Raw genomic sequence first — 12,740 nt, 5'->3', positions numbered from 1 at the left:
GCTGATGTCACTCCTATTTGTCCATGTATTCACTTGTTCAAAGAACTTTATATTTGCATCTGCCTTTGAGTTACTGTCTAGAGTCTTTTAATTTCAACTTGAAGGGCTCCCTTTAACATTTATATATATATATAGCAGGCAGGTCTAGTGGTAATGAACTCTCTCAACTTTTATTTATCTGGGTAGTCTTGACATTTTGCTTATGTTTAAATTACATTTTGGTCAAATATACAATTTACAGTTGAGAGAGTTGTTTTTTTTTTCTTTATTTACTTTAAATTTAAACTTCATTTACTTTAAATCTCACAGCCTTCCATTGTACAAAGTTTTTCCTGAGGTAGCTGCTGATAATTTTATTTAGGGATCTTTGTATGTGATTAGTCACTTTTTTTTCTTGCTTTTTTCAACATTCTCTGTCTTTGGCTTCATACAATTTTATAGTAATTTGTCTCAGTGTGGGTCTGTTTGGATTCTTCCTACCTGGATTGATTGAACTTCTTGTATTTGTAGATATATGTCATCCCTCAAATAAAGAAATTGTCGGCCATTATTTCATCAAATAAGCTCTTGGATCATTTTTCATTATCTTCTCCTTCTGGGGATCTCATAATGCAAATATTCCTCTTGATGGTCTCCTGTAAGTCTCTTAGGCTCTGTTTTTTTTTTTCTTTTCATTATTGAGACTCAGTCATTTCAAATGATCTGTCTTCAAGTTCACTGATGCTTTTTTGTTCATGTTCTAGTCAGTTTTTTAATCCTTCTAGTGAGTGGTTCAAGTTCCATATTATTATTTTTAGTTCCAGAATTTCAGCTTTTTAAATATATATATATATATATATGCCTTTGTTATTTTCATTTTGTTCATATGTCATTTTTTTCTAATATCATTTTGTTCTTTGTGTTTTCCTTTCGTTCTTTGGGTATATTTTAAACCATTGTTTTAAAGTATTTGTCTAGTATCTCAGAAACCTGTGTTTCTTTAGGGTTTCTGTATAATTATTTTGTTTCTTTGAATAATCTACATTTTACACTTTTTATTGTATGCCTTGGGATGATTTGTTGAAAATTTTAAATTTGAAAAAAGAACCTCCTCTCTTAGCCTTTTCAGACTGACTTTGCAGTAGAAGACCTTCACTAATCAGCCTGGCATGAAAAATTTCTCAGGTCTTTTCTAGGAAAGCATTTTCCCTGTCGTGTGTTTGTGTGAGTTTGTGTGTTTCCCCCACCCCCTTCCCCCAATATGCACAATTGCTTTTAAATGTCTTAATTTCCCTAAGTGTCTATTTTCTGCTTCTTTTTGAAGTCTTAGATACTTTATTCCATTTCTCAGCATGTAATATTTTGCCAACAAGCATCTGCTTTTCTGTATTCCCCCTGCAGATTTCACATGCTGCAGCATCCACTACTGATTTCTCTGGCCTTTACAAGCCTTAAATCTGAGTTATGCTGAGCCATTCACATCTGAGCTGTGTGTCAGTTTAGACAGAATTCTGTCCCACAGGAGCTCTCAAACAGCCTAAAATGCTGCAAACATGTTCCACTCTTTTCCTTCCATCCAGGAGAAATCAGGAATTGGCCAGCTTCCTCCTGACTGCACATCACATTATGGAAGGGGTGGCTCAAAACTGAGCAAAATTGCTACTAAAATTTCTCCTATTTTGACTGTGGATTTTTATTTATTTATTTAAATAAATAATAAATAAATACAATGTATTTATTTAATAAATAATAAAAATTTATTTTTATTTATTTATTTTTATTTTATTTTAGTCAATGTGTTGTCTACTTGCTGTTTCCTTGGAGGAATGAGGGCCTGGAGCTTTCTAGTCCATCATCTTGCTGACATTATTCCAATTTTGAAAAAAATTAAAGGTCACAGAACAACTGCATTTTCTCCATTGATTAGTAAGATTGCTACATTTGAATTATTTTTATGATCCCTTGTTACTGTGTAAAGTAAAAACAGCCTCTATGGATTTTATTCCTGGCATCTCTTTCAAACTCCAAAGTTGCATTTTCTGTAACTTTCTGGATATAATCAATCTGCTTCTCCCTGTGACATTTTGCTTGGCTTATCTAAAGATTAACTCACCATGTTCCTATAAAACTGACTACTACCTCTGAATACCTATCTTGCTTAATGATATAGCCAGTCTCCACATACTCAACCTCAGCATTTTACTGTCATTCTGTAATTTTTCTTTTTCCTTGGCTTCCTCTATCCCAGTCCCACATCCTCCTAGAATTATGGAATTTTAGAGGTCCAAAGAGGAAATTTTAGAGATCATTGGATTAACCTCTTCATTTTAAGATGAGGAAACAAAGCTCCAGTGAGATAAAGATTTTAGATTTTGTGACTCAAAATTCAGTGCTCTCTGACAAGAATAAGATTATTTTCTATCCAATAGCTCTCATATTTGTCCCTTTTCTAACTCTTCTCCCCTACCATTGGCCTAGATCATGCTTTATTATCACATGCTTGGACCACTGCACTATCCCTCAATATATCTGTCTCCAGTTCCCCCATTCCCGTCTGTAATATGTTTCAACCTCTACTCTATAATATTCTTTATATAATAATATTTAATTCACATAACTGTTAAATCTCCCACATCTCCCAGTTTAATTTCCAAAATTTAGAATTCCATATTTGCTGAATTAATGAAATATTTCCTTTCTGTGTTCTAAACCCCACACTCAATTCCCTTCTCTGTCCTTTTACATATTGTTCTTGATATGACTTAGGCTTTCTTTATATTTATTTTATTCGTTTATTTGGTTGCACAGGCTCTTAGTTGTGGCATGTAGGCTCCTTAGTTGTGGCATGCAAACTCTTAGTTTCTGCATGCACGTGGGATCTAGTTCCTTGACCAGGGATCGATCGGGCCCCCTGCTTTGGAAGTGCGAAGTCTTATCCACTGCACAGCAAGGGAAGTCCCAGCCTATCTTCTCACATATAACTAACCTATTATTTATGGTCTTGCTCCAATCTCATCTCTTTTTGAAGCCTCTGTGATTGCGTATTTCCATTTTCAAATTCTGTAGCATTTATTGTCTGTATTTCTTTTCTGGCACTTAGAATAAGCAGCCTTTCAGTGCAAATACATTTGCCTATGTCTTTAACTACCTGGTCAATTCTTGAATGGAAGAACCATATCATACACCACTTGGAAACTCTCTCATCCTTTGGCATGGTGCAATGTTCAGACTAGGCTCATAATATTTTGTTAATTGCTGACTTACATGAAAAACCACTATACAAATGTTGAATGAGTCAATAAATTAATTATTTCTACATCCTCAGAATATGCAATAGCATAAGCTTATCAGATACTTAACACAATGTGAAAAGAGGTTGAAACAATCTTCCCAGTCTACTTCCCTGGCACAAAAAAGGGATGTGTAATTATTTCCAGGTACTCCATCATGATTTTCTGCACCAAAAAGAAACTCATCCATGCATTTCTGCAACCTTTTGCTTATTCTTTTACAGGAAGAATTTTCAACAGTGCCAATTTTTAAACCAAGATCTTCGCAAAGACTTCCAATTTGAACTAATTCTTTTTTTTACACAAATATTTATAGCAGCATTATTTATAATAACCAAAAAGGGGAAACAACCCAAATGTTCATCAACTGATGAATGGTAAATGAAATTAGCTCTATCCATACGAGGGAATACTGTTACAGCCACAAAAAGGGAGGCCACTCTGATACTGTATATATGTCTATGCTACAACATGGATGAACCTTGAAAACTTCATGCAAAGTGAAAGAAGGCAGACATAAAATGCCACACATATTGTATGCTTCCATTTAATGGCACGTCCAGGGTAGGCAAATTCATAGAGACATAAAGTAAATTAGTGCTTTCCAGGGGCTGTTTGTAGGGAGAATAAGGAATGACTGCTCACTGGCACAGGGTTACATTCTGGGGTGATGAAACTACTCTAAAATTGATTGTGGTGATGGTTGCCCAACCTTGTGAACGTACTAAAAACCACTGAGTTGTGCACTTCAAAATGGTGAATTTCATGGATGTAATGCTATTTCAATTCTTGAAAAAGGACTCGGGGAAGTGGGTATGCTGGTATAGATATACTATGTAAGGTCAGAAAACCCACCCGATGACTGATCCATAGAAGGACCTAGAGGATATACCATCTACCAAAGCAATAAAGAATGTGTTGGTGAAAGGGCACCAAAATCACTATGAAGTTCAGTAGCGGCTTTCTTTTGCAGGCTGGACTGACTATGGTAGGCGATGCTGTTATAAAACTGACTTCCTTATTAGCCATGGAGTTAATACAACCAGAAATAATTGAACCAGATGGCATCATAAAAGTGTCAGAAACCATGTGAATGCAATTATGATAATAAGTGGCAAGATCAAAGTGGCAACTAGGGGGCCCTGACCTGCAGAGAGTTATGGAGATAATTAATAAAACATGGTGTCACTTGCTGAAAAATAGATGGGCAGCCAATAAGGGTACTACTCAGTTTGTACAAGCAAAAGAAAACAAAGATTGGAGGGAATGGAACTATTTGGGAGCAAAGTTTCTTTTTTTCCCCCATCCCTAATTTTATTTATTTATTTGTTTGTTTGTTTGTTTATTTATTTAACATCCTTATTGGAGTATAATTGCTTTACAATGTTCTGTTAGTTTCTACTGTATAACAAAGTGAATAAGTTATATGTATACATACATCACCATCTCCGCTCCCTCTTGCGCCTCCCTCCCACTCTCCATATCCCACCCCTCTAGGTGGTCAAAAAGCACCAAGCTGATCTCCCCGTGCTATGCAGCTGCTTCCCACTAGCTATACAATTGACAGTTGGTAGTGTATATACGTCAATGCTACTCTCTCACTTCATCCCAGCTTACACTTCCCCCCTCCCCCATGTCCTCAAGTCCATTCTCTACATCTCTGTCTTTATTCCTGTCCTGCCTCTAGGCTCATCAGAACCATATTTTTTAGATTCCATATATATGTGTTAGCATACGGTATTTTTTTTTGTCTTTCTGACTTACTTCACTCTGTATGACAGACTCTAGGTCCATCCACCTCACGATAAAAACTCAATTTCATTTGTATATATGGCTGAGTAATATTCCATTGTATATTTGTGCCACATGTTCTTTATCCATTCATCTGTCCATGGACATTTAGGTTGCTTCCATGTCCTGGCTATTGTAAATAGTTGTGCAATGAATATTGCGGTACATGTCTCTTTTTGAATTATTGTTTTCGGAGGGTGTATGCACAGTAGTGGGATTGCTGGGTTGTATGGCAGTTCTATTTTTAGTTTCTTAAGGAACCTCCATACTGTTCTCCATAGTGGCTGTATCAGTTTACATTCCCAACAGTTCAAGAGAGTTCCCTTTTCTACACACTCTCTCCAGCATCTATTGCTTGTAGATTTTTGATGATGGCCATTTTGACGGGTGTAAGGTGATACCACATTGTGGTTTTGATTTGCATTTGTCTAATGCTTAGGGATGTTGCGCATCCTTTCATGTGTTTGTTGGCAATCCGTATATCTTCTTTGGAGAAATTTCTATTTAGGTCTTCTGCCCATGTTTGGACTGGGTTGTTTTCTTTGATATTGGGCTGCATGAGCTGCTTGTATATTTTGGAGATTAATCCTTTGTCAGTTGCTTTGTTTGCAAATATTTTCTCCCATTCTGAGGGTTGTCTTTTCGTCTTGTTTATGGTTTTGTTTTCTGTGCAAAGATTTTCGGTCTCATTAGGTTCCATTTGTTTATTTTTGTTTTAATTTCCATTTCTCGAGGAGGTGGGACAAAAAGGACCTTCCTGTGATTTATGTCATAGAGTGTTCTGCCTATGTTTCCCTCTAAGAGTTTTACAGTGTCTGGCTTTACATTTAGGTCTTTAATCCATTTTGAGATTGTTTTTGTGCATGGTGTTAGGAAGTGTTCTAATTTCATTCTTTTACATGTAGGTGTCCAGTTTTCCCAGCACCACTTATTGAAGATGCTGTCTTTTCTCCATTGTATATTCTTGTCTCCTTTCTAAAAAATCAGATGACCATATGTGTGTGGGTATATCTCTGGGCTTTCTATCCTGTTCCACTGATCTATATTTCTGTATTTGTGCCAGTACCATACTGTCTTGATTACTGTAGCTTTGTAGTATAGTCTGAAGTGAAAGAGCCTGATTGTTCCCGCTTCATTTTTCTTTCTCAAGATTGCTTTGGCTATTCGGGGTCTTTTGTGTTTTCTTACAAATTGTAAAATATTTTGTTCTAGTTTTGTGGCAAATGCCATTGGTAGCTTGATTGATGTTTCATTGAATCTGTAGCTTGCTTTGGTTAATACAGTCATTTTCACAATATTTGTTCTTCCAATCCAAGATCATGGTATGTCTCTCCATCTGTGTGTATCTTCCTTAATTTCCTTCATCAGTCTCTTACAGTTTTCTGCCCACAGGACTTTTGTCTCCTTAGGTAGGTGTATTCCTAACTATTTTATTCTTTTTGTTACAATGGTAAAGGGGAGTGTTTCCTTAATTTCTCTTTCACATTTTTTTCGTTAGTGTATAGGAATGCAAGAGATTTCTGTGCATTAGTTTTCTGTCTTGCTACTTTACCAAATTCATTGATTAGCTCTTGTAGTTTTCTAGTAGCATATTTAGGACACACTATGTATAGTATCATGTCATCTGCAAACAGTGACAGTTTTACTTCTTCTTTTCCAATTTAGATTCTTTTATTTCTTTTTCATCTCTGAAGGCCGTGGCTAATACTTCCAAAACTGTGTTGAATAATAGTGGTGAGATTGGGCACCCTTGTCTTGCTCCTGATTTTAGAGGAAATGGTTTCAGTTTTTCACCACTGAGAACGATGTTGGCTGTGTGTTTGCCATATAGGGCCTTTATTATGTTGAGATAGGTTCCCTCTATGTCCAATTTCTGGAGAGTTTTTATCATAAATGGGTGTTGAATTTTGTCAAAAGCTTTTTCTGCATCTATTGAGATTATAACATGCTTTTTATCCTTCAATTTGTTAATATGGTGTATCACACTGATTGATTTGCATATATTGAAGAATCCTTGCATTCCTGGGATAAACTCCACTTGAACATGGTGTGTGTTCTTTTTAATGTGCTATTGGATTCTGTTTGCTAGTATTCTGTTGAGGATTTTTGCATCTATGTTCATCAGTGATACTGGCTTCTAGTTTTCTTTTTTTGTGGCAGCTTTGTCTTGTTTTGGTAACAGGCCGATGGTGGCTTCATAGAATGAGTTTGGGAGTGTTCCTCCCTCTGCTGTATTTTGGAAGAGTTTGAGAAAGATAGGTCTTAGCTCTTCTGTAAATATTTGTTAGCATTCACCTGTGAAGCAATCTAGTCCTGGGCTTTTCTTTGTTGGAAGAGTTTAATCACATTTTCAATTTCAGTGCTTGTGATTGGACTTTTCATATTTTCTATTTCTTCCTGGTTCAGTCTCAGAAGGTTGTGGTTTTCTAAGAATTTGTTCATTTCTTCCAGGTTGTCCATTTTAATGGCATATAGTTGCTTGTAGTAATTTCTCATGATCCTTTGTATTTCTGCAGTGTCAGTTGTTACTTCTCCTTTTTCATTTCGAATTCTATTGATTTGAGTCTTCTCCCTTTTTTTCGATGAGTCTGGCTAATTGTTTATCAATTTTGTTTATCTTGTGAAAGAAACAGCTTTTAGTTTTATTGATCTTTGCTATTGTTTCCTTCATTTCATTTTCATTTACTTCTTATCTGATGTTTATAATTTCTTTTCTTCTGCTAACTTTGGGATGTTTTTTGTTCTTCTTTCTCTAATTGCTTTAGTTTAAGGTTAGGTTGTTTATTTGAGATGTTTCTTGTTTCTTGAGGTAGGATTTTATTGCTATAAACTTCCCTCTTAGAGCTGCTTTTTTTGTATCTCATAGGTTTTGGGTAGCTGTGGTTTCATTTTAATTTGTTTCTAGGTATTTTTTGATTTCCTCTTTGATTTGTTCAGTGAACTCTTGGTTATTTAGTAGCGTATTGTTTATACACAATGTATTTGTATATTTTATAGTTTTTATTTTCCTGTAATTGGTATCTAGTCTCATAGCATTGCGGTTATAAAAGATACTTGGTAGGATTTCAATTTTCTTAAATTTACCAAGGTTTGTTTTATGACCCAAGATATGATCCACCCCGTTGAATGTTCCATGGGCACTTGAGAAGAAAATTTATTCTTTTGATTTTGGATGGAATGTCCTATAAATATCTATTAAGTTCATCTGGTCTAACATATCATTTAAGGCTTGTGTTTCCTTATTTATTTTCATTTCGGATGATCTGTCCATTGGTGAAAGTGGGGTGTTAAATTCCCCTACTACTATTGTGTTTGTCAATTTCCTCTTTTATGGCTGTTAGTATTTGCATTATGTATTGAGGTGCTCCTATGTTGGGTGCATAAATATTTACAATTGTTATATCTTCTTCTTGGATTGATCTCTTGATCATTATGTAGTGTCCTTCTTTGCCTCTTGTAATAGTCTTATTTTAAAGTCTATTTTGTCTGCCATGAGTATTGCTACTCCAGCTTTCTTTTTATTTCTATTTGTATGTAATACCTTTTTCCATCCCATCACTTTCAGTCTGTATGTATTCCTAGGTCAGAAGTTCGTCTCTCATAGACAGCATATATACGGGTCTTGTTTTTGTATCCATTCAGTCAGTCTGTGTTTTTTGGTTGGAGCATTTCATCCATTTACATTTAAGGTAATTATCGATATATATTTTCCTATTACCATTTTTAAAATTTTTTTGGGTTTGTTATTGTAGGTCTTTTCCTTCTCTTGTGTTTCCTGCCTAGAGAATTTCCTTTAACATTTGTTGTAAAGGTGGTTTGGTGGTGCTAAATTATCTTAACTTTCAATTGTCTGTAAAGATTTTAATTTCTCCATTGAATGTGAATGAGATCCTTGCTGGCTAGAGTAGTCTTGGTTGTAGGTGTTTCCCTTTCATCACTTTAAATATGTCCTGCCAGTCCCTTCTGGCTTGCAGAGTTTCTGCTGAAAGGTCAGCTGATAACCTTATGGGGATTCACTTGTATGTTATTTGTTGCTTTTCCCTTGCTGCTTTTAATACTTTTTCTTTGTATTTAATTTTTGATAGTTTGATTAATATGTGTCTTGACGTGTTTCTCCTTGGATTTATCCTGTATGGGACTCTCTGCACTTCCTGGACTTGCTTGACTCTTTCCTTTCCTATGTTAGGGACATTTTTGAGTATAATCTCTTCAAATATTTTCTCAGACCCTCTCTTTCTTTTCTTCTACTGGGACACTTATAATTCGAATGTTGGTGTGTTTAATATTGTCCCAGACATCTGAGACTGTCCTCAATTCTTTTCTTTCTTTTTTCTTTATTCTGCTTTGCGGCAGTAATTTCCACTATTTTATCTTCCACGCCTCTTATCCCTTCTTCTGCCTCAGTTATTCTGCTATTGATTCTTTCTAGGGTATTTTTAATTTCATTTATTGTGTTGTTGATAATTTTTTTTTGCTTTTCAGTTCTTCTAGGTCCTAGTTAAACGTTTCTTTGTTTTTTCCATTGTATTTCAGTGATTTTGGATCATCTTTACTATCATTACTCTGAATTATTTTTCAGGTAGACTGCCTCTTTCCTATTCATCTGTTTGGTCTGGTGGGTTTTTACCTTGCTCCTTCATGTGCTGTGTATTTCTCTGTCTTCTCATTTTGCTTAACTTACTGTGTTTTGCATCTCCTGGTTGCAGGCTGCAGGTTCTTAGTTCCCATTGTTTTTGGTGTCTGCCCCCAGTTGGTGAGGTTGGTTCAGTTGCTTGTGTCAGCTTCCTGTTGGAGGGGACTGGTGCCTGTGTTCTGGTGGGTGGGGCTGGATCTTGTCTTTCTGGTGGGCAGGACCACTATGGTGGTGTGTTTTGGGGTATCTGAGAAGTTAGTATGTCTTTTGGAAGCCTCTCTGCTAATGGCTGTGGTTGTATTCCTGTCTTGCTAGTTTTTTGGCATGGGGCTTCCAGGAATGGGGCTTGCTGGCCCTTGGGTGGAGCTGGGTCTTTGTGTTGGGGCAGAGATCTCTGGGAGAATTCAGGACAGTTGATATCAGATGGTGCTGGGAGGTCTCTGCTTGTCCAGTGTCCTGGAGTCAGCCACCTCGGGGTCTCAGGCCCAACACCTGGCTGGAGCACCAAGACCCTGCCAGCCACATGGCTCAGAAGAAAAGTAAGAAAAAAAATACAAACAAATAGAACCCCAAACCAAATGGTAAATGCAAACCTAAACAGACAAAATCACACAAAGAAACATACACATACACACTCACAAAAATTAAAAAAGGAAAAAAGTGTTAAGAAAATAAAAATATAATAAAATAAAAATAATAAAAATTAAAAAAGGAAGAGAGTAACCAAAACAATAAACAAATCCACAGATGATAACAAGCACTAAAAGCTAAGCAAAGATAAACATAAAACCAAAAACAAATCAGAGACAGAAAGCAAACCCCAGTTCTACAGTTGCTCCTATAGACCACCTTCTCAATTTTGGGAAGATTTGTTGTCTATTCATGTATACCACAGATGCAGGGTTTATCAAGTTGATTGTGGGAATTTAATCTCTGCTCCTGAGGCTTCACAGATAAATTTCCCTTTCTCTTCTTTGTTCTCACAGCTCCTGGTGTTCAGCCTTGGTTTTGACCCTGCCTCTGCATTTAGGCCACCCTCGGGGTCTTTTCCCTACTCAGACAGGAGGGAGTTAAAGCAGCAGTTGATTACTGTGCTCTTGCTCACTCAGGCCAGGGAGAGGGAGGGGTACAGTAGTCATAATTGGAATGCAGGGTGAGCCTGCAGTGGCAGAGGCCAGCGTGACATTGCATCAGCCTGAGGTGCGCCTTCTGTTCTCCTGGGGAAGTTGTCTCTGGATCATGAGACCCTGGCAGTGGCATGTGGCACAGGCTCCCGGGGGTTGGGTGTGGATAGTGACTTGTGCTTGCACACAGGATTCTTGGTGTCAGTGGCAGCAGCTTTAGCATTTCACTCCTGTCTCTGGGGTCCAAGTTGATAGCTGTGACACATGCCTCTCTCTGGAGCTTGCTTAGGCATTGCTCTGCCTTCTGTGGGCACACTGGGAAGGAATGCCCTCTCCTCGTGCACCCTGAAACAAAGGTCTCTTGCCTCTCCAGCAGGTCCAGATTTTTCCTGGACTCCACCCCAGGTAGCTGTCCCCTTTCAGGCTGTCTTTATGCAGTCAAACCCAGCCCTCTCCCTGGGGTCTGACCTCTGAAGCTTGAGCCTAAGCTCCCAGCCCACACCCGCCCCAGTGGGTGAGCAGACAAACATCTCAGTTTGGTGAGTGCTGGCTGGCACTGATCCTTTGTGTGAGAATCTCTCTGCTTTGCCCTCTGCACCCCTGTTGCTGCACTCACCTCCATGGCTCTGAAGCTTCTTCCCCAACCAGCCCCCTTCCTCACCAGTGAAGGGACTCCCTAGTGTGTGGAAACTTTTCCTCCTTCACAACTCCTTCCCAGAGGTACAGTTCCCATCCCTATTCTTTTGTCTCTGATTTTTATTTTTTCTTTTGCCCTACCCAGGTAAGTGGGGATTTTCTTGCCTTTTGGGAAGTCTGAGGTCTTCTGCCAGCATTCAAAAGGGTTTTCTGTAGGAATTGTTCCACATGTAGATGTATTTTTGATGTATTTGTGTGGAGGAAGGTGATCTCCACGTCTTACTCCTCGGCCATCTTGAAGGTCTCTGACCTAATTCTTTTTGCCGATTTCCCTTGGGGTCTGTGGCTTCTTTGGCTGCCTCCAATTGTTCCCACATGCAGCATACTAAACGCTCCTGCAAGGGAGTTTTGCCAAATTTCTCAAGTGAGAGAGTCCTTGTCACCACTCCTACTGCCATTTCCCTAAGTTATTTGGAACTCAGCCATAGAGTGGCACAGATTATGATTTAGTTCTCTTGCCCTCAGGGACCAAATTTGTTACTGGCAATTTAGAAAGGAAAAAGAAGAGGAGAATGAACTGAATTCTGAGCCAATTTTCTAGGAATCAGCAAATCTAGTTTCTACTACATGCCATTGTTCCCAGCTTTGCCCTTAGAATGTAATTCTGGCAATGTTTACAATGCATAATTTCCCTTGTCAAACATTTTATTTATTTGATTCTGTTTAGACAGCTCTGAAGCTATAGTTTATTTTATTTTCCCCCTACTGTTACTGAAACTGTTTATTTTCTTCATACTCAGTTTACATTGTATATTAAAAACAAACAAAACAGTAACCAAAGTATTGAAAGACCTGTTTCAAGATTATTTCTTTACTAATTTTTCCTCTTTACAAGCTAATTCAACAAGAAATTATCTTTGTACAAACATCTAAACTGACTTTTAATTTCCAGTGGGTGGTAAGAAGGCCAACATGTGCCTTACACAGTAGTGTTTGCCTACATAAGCCTACATAGTTTTCTATTGTTCTAGGAACTGTTTGTGCATATATAAAGTTCCAATGAGTTCAGACCTCCTGTTTAGAATGATGTCTGATGGAGTTATTTTTCTGCCACAGCTTGAATTGCATTTTTTCAGATGGTCACAATAAGTAACATATTCTTATGGATCATCTATGTTATTAAAATGCATTATTGTATTTCCATAATGGGCATTTTCCTATAGGGATATAAAAGATGGTCCTTCAGATGCTATTAAAATGAAAACATATGACTCACTGCCCTTATTT

Source organism: Balaenoptera physalus (assembly GCF_965194825.1).
Source record: "Balaenoptera physalus genome assembly, chromosome: X".
NCBI lineage: Eukaryota > Metazoa > Chordata > Mammalia > Artiodactyla > Balaenopteridae > Balaenoptera > Balaenoptera physalus.
Note: the sequence above shows the minus strand (reverse complement) of the source record.